Source organism: Rattus norvegicus, chromosome 2, assembly GCF_021556685.1.
Source record: "Rattus norvegicus strain SHRSP/BbbUtx chromosome 2, alternate assembly SHRSP_T2T, whole genome shotgun sequence".
NCBI lineage: Eukaryota > Metazoa > Chordata > Mammalia > Rodentia > Muridae > Rattus > Rattus norvegicus.
Genome location: NC_141535.1, coordinates 21,956,691 through 21,974,808, shown reverse-complemented (window position 1 = coordinate 21,974,808; position 18,118 = coordinate 21,956,691). Strand labels below are relative to the sequence as shown.

The following is an 18,118-nucleotide window of genomic DNA, read 5'->3' as shown; positions in this document are numbered from 1 at the left end:
AACCAGAGCTTCCAGGGACTAAGCCACTACCTAAAGACTATACATGGACTGACCCTGGACTCTGACCTCATAGGTAGCAATGAATATCCTAGTAAGAGCACCAGTGGAAGGGGAAGCCCTGGGTCCTGCTAAGACTGAACCCCAGTGAACTAGACTGTTGGGGGGAGGGCGGCAATGGGGGGAGGGTTGGGAGGGGAACACCCATAGGGAAGGGGAGGGGGGAGGAGGATGTTTGCCCGGAAACCAAAGAATTATTATTAAGTATTAAATAAATTAAAAAAAAAAAAGAAAATGCCCTCTGTGGCTGAATGCATTATGTCCAAGTTGCAGGAAATGGATAATGTTGTCTGGCTTAAATTTATTATTTCATGTGTGTTTACTTGGATAGAATATCATGATGGTCAAACAAGTGAAGCTGTTCAACCTTTCCTCACCTTAACTATTTCAGTGTTTCTGTAACTAGCCCTCGTAATGGTCAGTGTACTGAGTTTGGTAGAGAACTAATTAAATTATGTGAAAATAATTATGCCAATACACTACATCAGACAAACCTGTGGCATCATGATAATATGTTTTATAATATACAGTAGTATTTCTGCTACATTTAGTCTACTATAACATTATGCACAAAGAAGAATGAGATTAGGTTGTGGTAAATTACTCCGTGTTTCTTTATACCATTCTCATATCACAGTCTTCAAAATGGATTCATTAGGTAGTCTCAAGGCACTGAGTTGGAACAAACAATACCTTTATAGTTCAGGCTACTTTACAGAATAGAAATGATATGAATTTTGCTCTATTAAACAACCTTTTTGTTTGTTCTTTAACGTGTGGTCCCTAAAGAAGGATTTTCACTGGTGGGGAAGTAGCTAGACATAAAGGATGTGCAGCCATTTGGCTCTGAATCTCCCACTATACTAAAGAAAGGCTCAGCATCTTCATTTAAACAAGATGTCCAGGTGATTCACATGTGGATACATTTTCCAGAGTCCACTTGGACAATATGGTTTCTGTTTTCATCTAACAAATGTTTTGAGTGTAAATATTATGTTAAAATTATGTTTACATCATTTCATCATAAAAATATTTTCTGAGGCAAATTATATAAATCAACTGAATCTTTGACTACTTTACTTTTCATAAACATTGCTTTGTTCTTTTGTTTTAAAAATTATTTTACAACAAAATTTAGTTCAGTCAATTACTACATTTTTCATATGTAATTGTTATATTTGACCAACCATATAAATTTTTTATGGTACTTAGCTGCAGGTCCAATTTTCTGGCTTAGATCTATTACCCAACTTCATCAAACTTTTGGCATTATAGCAGTATTATATTGTTAGTACAAAATTCTGACCTCTTGAGACATGTATAGAAATTTTTTTATTTGATTATTTGCAACAGTAGTTTCAAATAACTTTGCAGACAGAGCTGTTGAAAACTAATGCCTTTAGCAGGCATATAGAATTTTATTTAGTATAAGTTCTATCTTCACACACAATCACATATTACTTTATTTCTGTTATCATTCAACTTCAAGATATATTATAGCAGCATATGCTATTAACAATATAGATAGGCTTTTGTGCAGATTACTTTGAAGATTATAATTGGCATCTAATCTTTAAGCTGGTACCTATTCTCACTAATGTTTATCCCCTTAAATAATCTGGTATGTTATGGATATTCCAAGCATTTTTGAATTAGAGACAAATAGAGTTCCTAATTATCAAATATATGCTTTGAGAATTCAGAATACAAAACCTACTTCTACCTGAGAAGTGGATAGTTTCCATTCCTTCTGGAAAGTACAGTATAGTGCAAATGTAAAAACAGAAATATGATAAGAGTGTTTTCTGGGATGTTGTACATTTTATTCAATGAAAAAGAATAGACTATGAGTCTGGAACAAAAGGAAACTTGGAGGGACTATGAGATAGTGGTCAGTGAGAGTACATGGTTGTCTGATGTCAACTACAATGGAACACAGGGCAGACAGTGGTGAGGATGGTGATGTCCTGAGACCACAGGGAGATCAGAGTACAGACTCTGGTAAAGCCTGAGCTTGCAAAAGAGTGATTGACATGGAAATGAAAGGAATGACCCTCAATGGCCTTTCAGGCACACAGAATGCCTCTTTTTTCTTGCTACACATCCTTCTTAAAAAAATCGAAATTGTTATTAACTTTAAATTTTTCATTTGGTTTTCAACTTTAGACCAATCCCTGAAGTTTTGTACTGCGACATCTCATAGAAACTTGATATCCTAAGAATAATTCTCTATTTTATATTCCAAATTAATATTTTTCTTGACGATTCAATTGTAAAAGGTGAAAAGAATTCATACTCTACTAATCAATGCAGCTATCCCAGTGAACTCTCACACATATATTTCCTTGTCTGCTCTCTGTCCCCAGTTGCCTGTCAGGCTACCTCTGCGATGTCCCATAACTAGTCTTTCCTTCTACAAATTCAGTCATTCAAATGCATTTCTCACAGCTGCCACAGAGACCAGTCTCTGAAAGTCTACCCATGTAAGCCCTCAATAAAATATTGCAATGCTTTCTAAATCTTGTCTTCTGGAAAGGTAGTAAATTGTGATAGAAAGAACAAAACTTAGAATCACACACAAACTTGAATCTTGAGTCTGCCATATAATATATATCTCTGTGAGAAAGTTATTTATCTGTCCTTTAGTTTTAAAAGTTTACTTCACAATACTTTTCTGAAAACTGGAAAAATTTATATATGTGTATGTAAAGTGTGTGTGTGTGTGTGTGTGTGTGTGTGTGTGTGTATCAGACAGTGAACAATGTTAGTAAAATTTAAACTTTAAAAATCTAATAGTTTATAATGCACATGTATACATAAACTTACATATAGTTACATGAATATTACATATGTATTTATTTTCTAAATATATTTTTCTTAATAAACATTGCTTAAAGTTTAAATAAGTAGGGTCCGTTTGTATTGAAGTCCTAAATATAAATGTCTATATCTATTATAAGGATAACAATAATACAAATATAGAAGCTACCTCAATAAAAGCATTAAACTTTTATAAGATATATTGATCTTTTTTATGAAGTAGTTTTGGTTAGTTTAAATTTTTATTTATTTTATTTTTTGCTATTATAATTACAATATTTCCTTTTTTCCTTTCCTCTCTCCAAGTACTCTTATATGTATATATATATATATATATATATATATATATATATATATATATATATATATGTCTCCTGTTTTCTTTTAAATCCATGGTCTGCTTTACACACACACACACACACACACACACACACACACACACACACTTATATAATCAGCTTATATAATCTCATCTGCAATAATGTCTCCTGGGAACGTTAAAAGCTACACCTATGAAGTCTCACCAATGTGACTGACTGCCTGACCATGAGCCTAACAAGGATGACATAATAGGCATGCTAATATCAGCAGCGTAAACACAAGAGGCTTCAACCATACCTAAAATATTTCTTCAATATTGTTTGGATATCATACAGTTAAATAAAAATGTTGTGTGTGTTTGTGTGTGTTATATAGTTCAGGAAAATCTTGCGGTGCCATAGTGCTAGAAAAATGTATATTACTATGGAACTATGACCTATGACCTCCCTTAATATAACATGTTGTAGTGGTTATACAATTTAAAATTATTATTTTACCTGCTTTCTTCATGAAATTATAATATAATAAAAATACAATGTCAAAACAATAAAACACTTTCTCTTATGGTAATCTGTACCAATCAAATAGTGTGTCTACAAAATCAGAAGCAGGATGATTCAGTTACTACATCTAATTATTAGACATTGTGATGAATTCTGGGGATTCAATTGTTTTAAATAGCCATTTAAGTACTACTGTACAAAGAGTAAAGCAAACGAAGTTGCTTGGTAAAACTGCTATGTCTTGTTCAAAACAGAAATACAAGAAAACGTCTGGATATTCAAGCTAGCTTTCTTTGTGGAAGGGCAAGGTAATCACCAAGGTAATTCCAGCAATGGTTGGAGTTCTCTGTAGACTGAAATTATCTAGACTCATCAAAGGTCGTGTGTCTATAAAGACTGTGTTGAAAAGATCATAAGTTTCACTGCTTTGTTTCTGGAAGGATCCACAGTTTTTTCTGATTCTGTCAGGGATCTACTCTCAGTATTGTTTATTTGCATATCTATTATTACTTTATATTACTTTATATTTATACTACTTTTGCCCATTACATGCTTTATAATCACAAACGTATTTGCATGTCTGGAATTGCTAATAATGATTTTTAACATTTCTGAGAAAGTTCAAACTACAGATCTCTAGGGTTTGTTTTCACATTAAATTTTTTAGTCTCCACTTCAGAAACATAAAATAGAAGTTGTTAAATAGCACTTCCTGAGGAATGCACATGTCTATACTTTAAGAAAAAGATCTCTAAGCAAGCAAATTTCTGACACACAAGCAGGATGTGGCAAATAGTGCAAGATTATGTACAATGAATTTTGAATTATTTTTGGTGCTGGACTTTTATTGTTATAATATGACGATTTTAGAATTATTACTGTGGATATTGCTCAGTGACTAAAGGTTTTAATACATGAAGCAAAGCATGAGGACTTTAGATTGAATTCCTAGGACCCATAAGAATGCCAAGTGGATGCTTAAGAAAAGATGCTGTTTAGAAGGTAGATACAGGGCATCTATCCCTGGAGTGAGCTGCAGAACTACACTGTCTGTACTTGTGATGTCTGGGTTAACTGAAGGAGTACTGCCTCAAGGATTTAAAAGATAGAGAGTAATCATAAGGCTGTGATGTCAACTTTCAACCTTCATGCAACATACACACATGTACATACATAGGTCCACATACATGCTCCAACATATATTAACACATATACACATATTGCTTGCCTATTTACATATGTAAAGAAAAAAGCAAATGAATACCTTAAACATATTTGACAGTTTATTCTTCAATTCAATTCAGTTCAATTTAAATAATATTTTAAACCATGAACCAGATGACATTTTCTCTCTACTGCAGGTTCTATGCATGAAAGTTACTAAAATTTTACTTCTGAATCTACAGGAGTAGAACCATAAGGGGATGTTGTTGATGGAGGCAAGGGCCTAGTGAGATTGCCAGGAGATCACGTGAACACCATCCTTGATCTCTCCAATAATACCACTGCTCGGAATCTTCCAGGACTCACTTCCACTAGTTCTTTGCATGGAATGATTTGATTTTATAATTGTATGGGTATCCAAGGATATCACAGCAAATCACCAGAGACTCCGTGGATTGAAGACCCAAAAGTATTTCCTTATCATCCTAGAGGCTAGAAATCTAAGCTCAAGTCTGGGTGGATTTGTTTTCTCAAATATGCCAATGGCTTGAAGGACAGTTGTTTTCTAATAATGTCTTTCCAACATCTGAGGCTGTCCCCTAATCTTCTGTTCTTATAAACCGTCAAGGTCAACTGACTTTATTTTAACTCTTTACCAAGGAATCACTTGAACCTGCCTCCAGAGATGTTTCCTTCTGAGGTGCCAGGGAAAGATTTCACCATGTCAGTTTGGGATTAAGTTTAATAGGTGCATGCTGCAAATTTTACTAATATTTATATGATATAAAGAAAGAAAGAAAACTTTGTTTCATGTAGTAGTCTGGATGTGGTTTAGTATTGATTTACATGGTCATTCTGCCAAATCATTATCACTACATGTTAAGGTCTACATAGCTATGTTATCTAAAATTCAAACATCGAATACTTAATCCCAACAGAATGTCATTTGTTTGGGACCTAATTGGAAACACTTAGATAGATCATGTGAGTAACTTCATGGGTTAGATCAGTACTCTTATCATAATAGACAAAGACCCCCGCACATACTATTCACTTACCACAAAGACACATCAAGGAACTAGCTATGAATGAGCCAGGAAGTCTACCCTCATCTAACAGCATCACATTGGTAATTTGACCTCAGGAATCTCAGACTCTGGAGAGAAGTACATAACTTTTGTTTTAGTCACTCGTCTATGATACTTTTATCAGCTGCTCAAACCACTGTGACATAAAACTCTTAACAAGAGATGACAAGAGAATGTCACTTCAAAACATTATAGGATTTTATTTGCAGTTTTATGATGACGGAACCTCGCTGGAGTTAGTTAAAATTCCACACAAACCATATAAAAGACAATGGAGGGCAGAATTAGAGAAATACTCTTGTCTTTGAAGCATAGGACAAAAACCCATGTTTTGTGCTTATACCGAAACAGCCACTCAACGAAGACTGAACCTCTGTTTGCAAAATACAGTTGCCTATTTAATTAAAAACAAAGTTTTATCTGAAGTGGACTAAACACCACTACTGTTTAATTAAACCAACAACCTTGAAGAGGATCATTCCTAGAAGATCAATTAACATTCTGTTCTGTGCTGAAGGTCATATTTTGTGATCCACTGGCATAACCTTTAAAATCCACTCCGCCTTTACAATTTGTCTTTATAGCATTTCCATATAATCCAAACAATTAAACAGGAAAAAATTCATCCACTACTATACTGTACTATTAGTACTCACCTTGAAATTAAAATAATTTACCAAATGGTACATTTGTGCTGTTTTATTTGAAAAAAAATGGTATTTTTGAGCATCTAGGTCTTCTGCATGGAAATTTGGCTCCTGTGAATGATGCAGGTGAGTTAAACTTGTATATAGAGGTGAAATAATATACTAGGTTCTGGTCTACAAGTATAGCAGGTCACTAATAGGAATCATTTTGTTGCCTTTTTAAAATTAATTAATTAATTAATCAATCAATTTTGCCAGCCATGTTTGTTCTATCCTCTGTCTCAGGGTTATGTGGACTCTGGTTCCTGACCCTGCAAGCAGTGTAACAGGAGTTCCTTTTCATGGCATCATGGACCATTATCAGAGAGGCTTCACCAAGCTCCCGATGAGAGTAGATATAGAGACCTGCACCCAAACACTAGGCAGAATTCAGGGAATCCTGATGAAATAAAAAAGGCAGGATGGTAGGAGCCAGAGGGATCCAAGATACAAGAAAATGCCTCACAGAATCAACAAACCAGGGCTCATGGGGGCTCACAGAGACTGAACTGTCAATCAGGGAGATGCCTATCTTCATGTAACCGAGGTTCTCTGTATACATGAAATAGTTGTACAGTTTGGTATTCTTGTGGGACTCCTACTGGATTGCCTCTTCTACTCTTAATATGAGTTAAGTCGCCCTGTGTTCTTGCAACATGATATGCCAAGTGTGGTTGATGTCCCTGAGAGGCCCGCCCTTTTCTGAAGGGAAATTGAGGAGAAGAGGAATTGAGGAAAAGAGAGGTGGGTGACTGAGAGGACAGGAGGGATGGAAGGATGTGGTTGGAATATATGAGAGTAGGATAAATAAAAAGTGAAATATTAAACAAATAGAGGAGGGATATCAATTTCCCATCCTCTTTTACAAGCCGAACTTTCAAGTCACGGTTTCTATAATATTTGCCCTATATGTCTGAGTCACACAGCTATGTGGACATAAAAGAAAATACATAAATGTTAATAATAGCCTGGGAAGAAAGCCTCTATTACTGAGCACTCCTCTGAAACATTTGGAAATGTTTTAAGAAATGGGAAAGAAAGAAATGGCATATGGAATTTGACGAGGACAATGCTGCTTTGACAGATAGTAATTGCTAATGGCTTGCAAAAAATATTTCTTCCACTTTCAGAAATGTAAACGATGACTTTGTTTTAAATAAACAGTAGTAGTTGCCTTCCTTCAAAAATAATATATTCTGAAATGCACTCTAAGCAGTGTTCAGCTAGATAGAGTGATCATTTAGACAAGTATCTTCCTGGGTGTGCTCGATGACATGTGGGAACCTTACATTTGTACTGTTCCTCTGGTGGCAAGAAGGGTATACTTCAAGATAAGTAACCTGTCAGCCACACCATGCCCATAACAGAGTATCATAGAATTTACACCAGCATTTAGATTTAGTTTGCTTGTTTGTTCCTTCATTCATCTCAGTGTACGATTAGATATACCGTTTGCCTGTCTGCTCATCCATTCCAGCGTAGGATGCATTATTCTTGCACATTTTCTTCCACTTGGTGTATCACCTCTTGCCTTAGCCTTATGGTGCTGAGGTCTTTCAGAGTTGATTTCTGCTTGATCAAAATACAATTTTGTACAATAAAAATAAAGTCACTCAATGAATACAAGTAACTTGTCTTCATCCTTAACATACTTTATTCAGTTCTTCCCTCTTCTGACCTCAAAATTAAAATTAAGTTACCTACAAGGTTCATGCTATTCACATTTGTTATATAATATGAATTTTGGAGGATGTGCACAGAGTCCAGAGTATTGATGGAAGTCTGCTGCAGGCCCTCATGAGATACCAGGAACTCCCTGACAGTACTTTTCAAGGGGATATTCTGGTTTAATTAATATAGAAGCTGAGTTGTCTGAGACTAAATATTTAATTTAGTCTCTAACATGGCAATCAAATTTAAACGGAGATTTTCTCAGTCACCTTTGTTTCTGACCCAAGAATCTAAGCTGTCTTCTTCCTTGAATGGTCTTATTTTGAGGAGAAACACTGTTTAGCTTTTCACTGCTGTTAATCCATAAGACTCCAAGATTGCCAACTTACTCTAAAGCAGTAGATCTTAACCTTTCTATTGATGGGACACTTAATCCAGTTCCACAGGTTATAGTGATTCTCCAGCCATAAGATTATTTTTTTAAGATTTAAAAAATAATTATTTTTTATTATTTTATATATGTGAGTATATTGTAGCTGTCTTCAGACACCCCAGAAAAGGGCATAGGATCTCATTACAGACAGTTAGGAGACACTATGTGGTTGTTGGGAACTGAACTCAGGACCTCTAGAAGAGCAGTCAGTGCTCTTAACTGCTGAGCCATCTCTCCACTCAAAAAATTATTTTTTGTTGATCTTCATTACTGTAATTTTGCTATTGTTATAAAGCATGATGTAAATATCTGATATGTACAATATCTGATGTATGACCCCTGTAAAAGGGTCATTCAACTCGCAAAGTGGTTGCAACCCACAGATTGAGAACCACTGCTCTACAAAGGAGAGGGAATGCTGGTGACGTGTGTGTGCCTCTCTTGTATAGGGAGTAGGTCAAAATATTGACAGATAAAAAAGATTCCAACATTCAAAGTTACGCATTTTAAAAGAGCAATTGGCTGTGTATTTTCAAAATAGTTTCATAAATTTTACTTAAATGAGAAGAGTCACACATTGCAGGTGCATAATTACACTTGTCATTAAATACAAGCACAGATGCATACAACTAAACTAGAAAGAATAGTTACATTGCACTAACACCGACACTTATTACTCATTTCACTTTTTTTTGTTTAAAAAACTTAAACAGGTGGTGGTTTTGCTTATATGTTTGCTTGCTTGTTTGTTTCTCAAAGGCTGAAGGCTGTATTTCTGTGTTTCCCACAGTTTAGTAGAGAAAAGGTGATCAAGTCATTGTATATATCAAAGGAGGGAACATCATCATGTTAGGTTAGCCATCTTTCATACAGCCATAATAATAACCACATCTCTACCATAAGCTTTGTAGGGAGAATCTGGACACACACACACACACACACACACACACACACACACACACACACACACGAGAAAGGTTGCTTTCAATCAATCTCTTAATGATTCTTACTGTAATTTTGCCTACTGAACACATGTGGAGCAAGGGTAAAGGAGGAACTTCATCTTTGTTTACACATAGAGAGAAGCCACATTCATGGATGCCAGGCCATTTGAAATCTACAGTAATCCCTTGATGTAAGGCTAGCTTTGATTTGAAGATAAACCATCCTGAGATAGGAAATGTGTACACACAACCAGTAAACACAATGAACAGAGCTACAACTTAGATCACAATGGTCAGACTCTAATCTACTCTTTTCACCTGTCTGCCACTTAATAACCCCCTGAGAAGCCCCAGTTTTCTCTTGCCTGGTAAAACATGGCCCCAGAAAGGACATAAAATCCCATAAATCCTAAAGACAGAATTGATCTACTTTTTCCTTGTACTTACAGTTTTGGAAGATAGATTTTATTATTTGCAGAAAAGACATCTGTGACATTACTTTGTATCCTAGGCTGAAAGACTGTATTGAAATTATAATGAATTCCCTAGTGAATATGATGTTGAGAAAGACTAAATTGAGTCATACCTGAATTCCCAATAGCATGAGCTCCAGATTAGAAAAGAATCATTTGAACATCTAGACAAATCAAGTTTACTTTTGTTGTGGTTGTTTCCACTTTTTACTTTTTTTTTTTTTAATTTTAGAGTTTGATTCAATTTCAGGAGAGCACGGATTTAAATTCACCTTCAGGGTGCTATAGCAACCAAATCTCAGCGAAGATATCATTGTTTCATTTATGGAAAAAGGATAATATCATTTCCATTCTTTTCATGTTTTACTATAGAAACTTTTTACTTTTTGTCTTAAATTACACGTTTTTATTTCTTTGCTAATGTGCCAAGAAATGAAACCAGTTGCATTTTTAAAAGATGACGATCTCGAAAATTATTTTCATTTAATTCACAATAAACTTTACAGGATGGTGTTTGAAACAGGATGCTCCATTGATAACTATTTCAGTAGGAATTCTGTCTCTTTCATTTTATAAGCATGTTATTGCTTTATAAAATGTTATACAATGTACATCATTTAGTGCAACAAAGCTTCTTATGAAGTTGATATTAACTGAACTTCTTGCTTCTCAATCTATTTGGATATTCTTTTATTATTTTATGGATAGAACTATTTTTTTCTGAATCTTTTTTGAATTTATACATTCTCACTCCTTTTTGGGCATAGCTAACGCAAATCAATCTTAAGGCTTGTATTCTAACTACCTAGTCCTAGGATAACTCTTTCCTAGTTCTGCATTCACCATACTTGGAGTTACCTTATTCTGGTCAGCTGAGAGATAGGGTAGCACAGGTTGTGTCCTGCATAGTGAGAAATACTTGTATGAGTGTCCAGATGGTGGTGAAAAGCTTAGTAGCCTTGGCCACTGAGGAGAACTCACCGTAATCAGGGGTCCATGTAGAGGAATCTCTGGTTTTAAACGGTTCATAGACCATCAGCAGTGAAAGCCCACTGTTGTGTGGAGGTGTGATGTGGTACCCCACCTGAAACCGGAAGTTCTTCGACAATAGCATTAATTGAAAGTGGTATTAATTGACCAGTTTAACGACACTGATTATTTCCATTTTCTTTCAAGTTCTATTTGCATAAATGCAAGTAAGATTTAATCGATTTTTTTGCTTACTAGAAGCTTATCTGTCTTTTCTACTTTATTTTGAAAATAGCAGAAATTAGGCAAGCATCTCAAATTAGGAAGAAGGCAGTAACAAGTAAGACAGATGTCTGTAATATAGTTCACATTTATTTGAAACAATAAGTAACAATCTTGGAGAAGAATATGTTTGTGCTACATATAAATTGGTTTTTGCATACTAAAGAACCCTAAAGAATAACATTTCTGTACTTTAGATGTTATATTTTCTATATTTAAGCCTTATCAGTATTTTAATTCCCGACATTATTTATAGAGTTTTAAAGTGTTGTATTTTTAAGTTGCTTTTCTATTGCAGGAGCTGAATAATAGGCAGAGCCCAGCAGTTCTCCAATTATGTTCCCAAAATCTTCATGGCTGAACAAGCAAACAAAAACCATCTCTAAACAACCAGTGGGTAGAACTTTCTAAAGCATAAAACAATTCCCATGATTGTTTCTTAGTCATTTGCCATTTCCTACTTCTTGGGGGTCTCACCATCTGAAATGTGGAGAAGGACTGACCATTAACATGATAATGGAGCAAGCTCAGATGCCCTAAGGCTGATCACACAGTCAACCTTACTCTTCCCTCCTTTCAGTTTCTCATCTGCGAGAAGACCGAAGGCTCCAAGGTACAGAAAGCTGAAACTTTACTGCTTTATTTTATTTTTTTTTCAGTTTAAATCAATATTTCTTCTGCTTTCATAAGTTATGGTGAGCTTGCTCTACCAATGTAACTTAATTTTTTGTCTACTACTGTCTGCTCCTTCCCCAGGACCAGAAAAAAAGTACTTGAAATATATATATATTTCTATATATTTCTATAGTTAGAAAACAGAAACTGAGAAATTTTATTGTGGTATCATTAAAAGGTTCAAATACCTACGAATGAGGCAAATGAAACTGTGTACAATACTGCACTGAAATCTCTGGAACATTGGTAAAAAAGGCAAAAAGGATAGTGTTTGTATACTAATAGACTCAATACTGTGAAGATGCTACAGCCAAGTATTATGCCTATAATCATAACACTTGAGACACTGAGACAGGAGGATTTCATGAGGTAGATTCCAGGTTAGTCTATGTAACAAATTCCAGCTCAGCCTGAGCTAGATGGTAAATTTATCTTCATATTCAAAAGAATTTCAATCACAGGCTCTGGAAGTTTTTACTTTGGATGCGGTGTTCGAAATGGAACTCAGGGTCTTGCACTTGCTAGGGAAAATACATATTCTTTTTTTTTTTATTAACTTGAGTTGTTTCTTATTTACATTTCGAGTGTTATTCCCTTTCCTGGTTTCCGGGCAAACATCCCCTTAACCCCTCCCCCTTCCCTTCTCTATATGTGTTCCCCTCCCCATCCTCCCCCCATTGCCACCCTCCCCCCAACAATCATGTTCACTGGGGGTTCAGTCTTAGCAGGACCAAGGGCTTCCCCTTCCACTGGTGATCTTACTAGAATATTCATTGCTACCTATGTACGTGGAAGATTTGGAGTATTTGTTGAAGAATATAGATGTAACCGGGGAACGCATGAGTGTGTTGGCAGTTCATGGTTCTACATGACGACCTGGACCAAGTTAGTGTCTTTCTAGAACTGATAAAACTGGATCATAAAACAGAAAAACAGATGGTGGTTGTGGGTCTCAGCATTTTCTGTTGGTAGTCAAAGTTGTCACAGAAAAAAATCAGAATTATAAAAATTGGAGTATATGAAATAATTGAACTAAATCTGAGCACAAAAATATCATTTTGTTCCTTCTTTCCTGTTTTGTTTCGAAGCACGTGCATGCCTGCCTGAGAGTGTGTGTGCTGCATGTGCCTGGGTAGGTGCGTGTGTGAGTGTGCATGTATGCATGTGTGCGTGTGTGTGTGTGTGTGTGTGTGTGTGTGTGTGTGTGTGTGTGTGTGTGCATGTGGCAGGATATATATGTAAACGTCAGATGACAACCTGAGGTTAAGGGCTTTCCTCCATCTTATGTGAGGTAGAGTAGGTACATTGTCCACAGTGAACAACACCTAGGGAGACATGTTTCAGAAGGTTTGGGAACTTCTGTTTCTACCTCCTATCCCACAGAAAGACTACCAAGATTACACATGAGTTCTCTGGAGGTCAGAACTCAGCTTTTTATGCTTGTGCAGCAAACATTTTTCTGAGCTACCTCTTCAGTCCTCTGAAAGTAGGGGTCAAATGATCTCTAGTACTGCTAACTTCTAGAATAACTGTACTAATGCTGAGAAGATAGCAGTCATCCAGAACATATGCATTCTCTGGGCATCATGTAGAAAGCTTATTAGTGTAATTGTATTAAATTGTCCTATAGCCCCATGAAATGGCCATTTACTCTATTTCATAGATAAACTCTTGGTAAGGGAAAAATATAAAGACTTGAATTCAAATCACAAAAGATATGAGCTACTTAAAAATATGAACTCACTAGGCCTAAAAGAAAACAAATCTACACGAATCTTAGAAATGTGAAATGTCATCAAATGAAAAGTTTAACAAACCATAGACACGGGAGACTTAGCGTCTTTAACTCAGTGGTGTTCCTAGCAACTTCTGTCCTTTCCTGAGATGAAAAACACTGTACTGAAGTCTTCCCTGTGTTGAAAGACACTGCCTATAGAATTTAACACACATTGACCTGTAGATATAGAGGTACCTTTCCAGTTGGTACAACAAGCCAGAATCTTAAAAAATCACTTGCTTCATCTCCTTCAGATAATAATGGAGATTGATAATATAGACATGGAAGTCAATATAACAATATCTTCAATGTTAACATACTATCAGTGTTTCCAACACTTATTCTCGGAGTATAGAGACAGGGTGCAAAATGGTCCAGACAAGAATTTACTAAAATCACTATGTATTAGCTAATCATCAGCTCTCTGTCAGTACCCTAGTTTTTTTTATATTTGATTTGCTATCCTGAGAGGAAGAAAGAAATAAGATTGCTGGATTCAGCAAAATAAAATATTAGACTCCTAGTTCAGTTTGAATTTCATATAAATCAGAATGTTTTTTTCTGAATATTTCCCAACAATATTTTTGGACAAGATCATTCTCAAACACATTCATCATTTACTTGAAATTCATATTCAGCTATTTCCTATATTTTTATCGGTTAACCTTAAAAGACAGAAGATGCCATGAATAGTATCATTAGGTACTAAATCATTCATAACAGTAGCTAACATTTTCTCAGCAGTGATCTCCTCTGAACTTTATACATGTCAACTCACTTAATCTTAAACCTACTCTATGCCATATACGGTATTCTCCCTAGTTAGCTAATCAGAGTCCTGAGATAATTAAAAATAGATGGATTGCTTGACTGCGTTCATACAACTAACTAGTTACTGGAAGAAAAGTCATTTGGACCCAGAGGGTCTGAGTAGAGTTTAAAGCCCTTAACATTATGGTATGCTCTTATAAAATATACCACTTTATTAAAAATGTCATATACTTTGAACACAAATTGGCCTTTTAAAACAATTTTAATTCATTTTCAATGTAAAGTGTATGTACTTCATCCTAGGCCTTCCTAGTCATTGGTAATGCTCATGGCCATTGTTTAGATTCTTTGTCATTGTGAATGTCCAGCAATATGTCTACATGTATGTATATATATGTTAAAGGTCGATCTAAACTCTTATGTAGATTCTATCAAATGCGTGTCAGTGAGAAGCACAATTACAACTGCCAATATAGATCCACTTTCTCATTGATTTTATCTGTCTCTAAATGTATTACTTTAGTAGACTTTATTTTGTCTAGTGTAAAAGATAATTAAAGTTCCGTTGTCAAATTCGTTCATTTAATAAATGTCAAATCAACATAAACCTGAACTTTTAATACCCAAGCAATTTTAATTAAATATATGTAAGCTCATCAAAATAATTCCCAAGGAATAATTCACTTTCTCAAGCTTCATCTTTCATAAAGAACCCAAGTATATTTGTTCCCAAACTTACTTTTCTATGTGCAACACACCCCCTATAACATGAGCATCTCAGAGGATGGAGTTAAGGACGTTTCAATCAGCTAGAAGATTCAGATGCAGGCAGCCTTTAACCACACTTTGAGCAAATGCCTTGAGCACCCAGGATGTTAGAAGATTTGAGCAGCTGTTGGTGTACTTTCCTCCACTGAGAGTTCTGAGCTGTCTTATTTTTAGAAATGTCTCTATATCCCATTAGAGAGTTTGAGGCAGCTGTAGAAGCATATGCATTTATATTTAGTGATGCATTCTGAAGTACTTTTAGTACCATTATCTTGCATTGCAGCTCCTCCCACATCATCAGACATATGTCTAACAGAACAGATGGGCCTTGTGGTACTCAAGAAGGGACATCAAATATGGTAGCCGTGGGGATTAAAACTCTAAGGTGCTTTTCACAAGAAATGAAGGCTGAAGCCCAGTAGGTGGTAGAAAGTTAAAAGAAGGGGAAAAGGTGACTCAAATTTTAACAAAAGTATCACTCATTGTTTATTGTGAAAGACTGAAATATGTGGGAAGGAAAGAAACCTAATTTATTCATTCGTTTACTAACAACACTTGTTTTTGCCAATTATGCTGTATAGACACTAGGGAGAGAAGCCACTTAACACAGATGCAAACTTGAATACAATTACTACAAGATTCTAATGTTTTAAAAACACAGAAGTAGTTATTAATCACGATTCTAGCTAAATACTTTTCTCTTCCTCATGCTGAAAACCCTTGCGTGAGTATGTTTATGTTGCATAAAAAGTAATCAAAGGAATATGCGAACCAGGTATGTTGAGTAAAGCTAAAAAATACACACCCTGGCTTTGTTTAAATGTTTCTGATTGAAAAAACAACTAACAAAAGGAGAAAAGGAACATGGAAAAACATAAATCTATCATTCAGCAAACCTGTGGTCAACATGTTAAGTATCTGTAAATCCTGTCATAAATAACGGATATTTTTATGGTAGAGTTTATGTTACAGAGCATGGGAGATATGTTTCAAAATGGGTACGGGTTTGGCGTCCTATTTTAATGTAAAATGGTCAATAAAATACAGACTGTATAGGAACATTGTATGCCTATCAGCTATGGAGCCTTTTTTAATGGAAGGCAAATCCAGATTTGTGGTATTTATAGGATAAACTTAAATTTATATAAACAGCACAACAATGATATACTCACTTTTAAGGGACAAGGAAATGGTTGTAAAGGAAATTATTCAATTTAAACAAAAGACAAAAACTATAATTACTGGAGCAAGAAATATGTATTTAAACATATCTAGTTATGCTCTTTGGATCATTGGAAGTATTTCTCAACTAGCCAGGTATCCTTTATTATTTTCTTTGATTAGAAGTCCATAAAGATGACCCATTTAAATTAAAATGACATCAGCTAGGCTTAAGTTACATCCAAGCTAACTCTAGTACATGAAGATGAGATAAAATAGATGCGTAGAATGCATTTGGTAAACTTAAAAACAAGTTTAGACAAAAAGATGACAGAAATCATTTTAGATATTGTCTACAATGGAAATGGAAGAATATTATAAATAAAAAAGTGAATTTGTAAACATATATATTACTAATTAAAAAACCACTATTATTAGATTCTATTCAATATAAACAGGTTTTAAAATTACACTAACTAGAAGCAAAAATTAGAATTTGAAAACAGTTTTCTTATTTTCAGGGTTAAGTCATATTATCTAAGTTGTTTTCCATACAAAGCTACATAATTTCATAAAATGATGCTAATCCACATCCTTATTTTTAGAATGATATATAAATATATAATGTATAAATATATGATCAAATATATGAATACAATATATATTCATACACTATATACTCAGAGACAAGCCTGACTATATGTGTTTGGTTGAAGGCATGGCCTAGGATTCTGAACTGTAAATAATCCATAAAACAAAGTCAGCAAGTCAGAAGAGATATGAAAGCAGTTTCAGTGGTCTATGTCTCACCATCCACAATATTTTTCATAAATAAATGTATTTTATCTTGATATTAACTAAAAACCAAATTATTGACAACTAAAACAGACACACAAACATATATAATAACATCAGCAAAACAGAACTACCTAAACATTATAGCATCATTGATTTGAAACAAAAGTTACAAAAGTGTCTAGGATAAATCAAACCAACAAACCATGTGGATTTAACCCTGCCCAAGTTTCCTGGACAAAGAACAAATATAAAGAATTTGATACATATGTAATAATTACATATCACTGAATTGTGAGAAGAATAATTTGTTCCTAGTATGTTCTATTTTAAAACTAAACTACTTTTCGAATGTTCAGTATCCAATGTTTACTAATGTTATAACTGCATACGATTTTAATCACAGAGAGCAATTAAGTGAAGAAAGGAGATCAATAGATATACTAAAAGCTGTCAATCACAATAAGTGGCTAGGGCTCAGCTGGTTAGAACTGGTCAAGGGTATTACCTCCGGAGAAAGGAAGTCACTCCATTTATTAGATACTCTAGTAAATACTGTGGTAAATATCACTGCGTGCACTGTCTAATCTGTGTTGTGTCCTCTTTGCATTGCAGATTAGCTGTCCAATCTTCAGCAAACTTCTCTGACTCCATAACCTCACTATTAAACAAAACCTGTTAGCTCACTTAAAGGGCTGCTTTACAGTCAAATAGAATCACCAATTAAAATTAAACTCAGGTTTTCTTATGAGTCCTTATA

The 18,118-nt window shown here is 34.8% G+C and overlaps 1 protein-coding gene and 1 long non-coding RNA gene across 4 annotated transcripts in view; both read right to left on the bottom strand.

The window, feature by feature from the left end:
- Edil3 (EGF like and discoidin domains 3) overlaps positions 1-18,118 on the bottom strand; it is a 536,979-nt gene that overhangs the window by 111,624 nt on the left and 407,237 nt on the right.
- On the bottom strand, positions 6,662-11,259 carry LOC147995975 (uncharacterized). Its single transcript, XR_015670253.1, has 2 exons — positions 11,142-11,259; positions 6,662-8,208 (listed from the first exon to the last, which is right to left on the bottom strand). It is a non-coding gene; the product is annotated as an uncharacterized LOC147995975 (long non-coding RNA).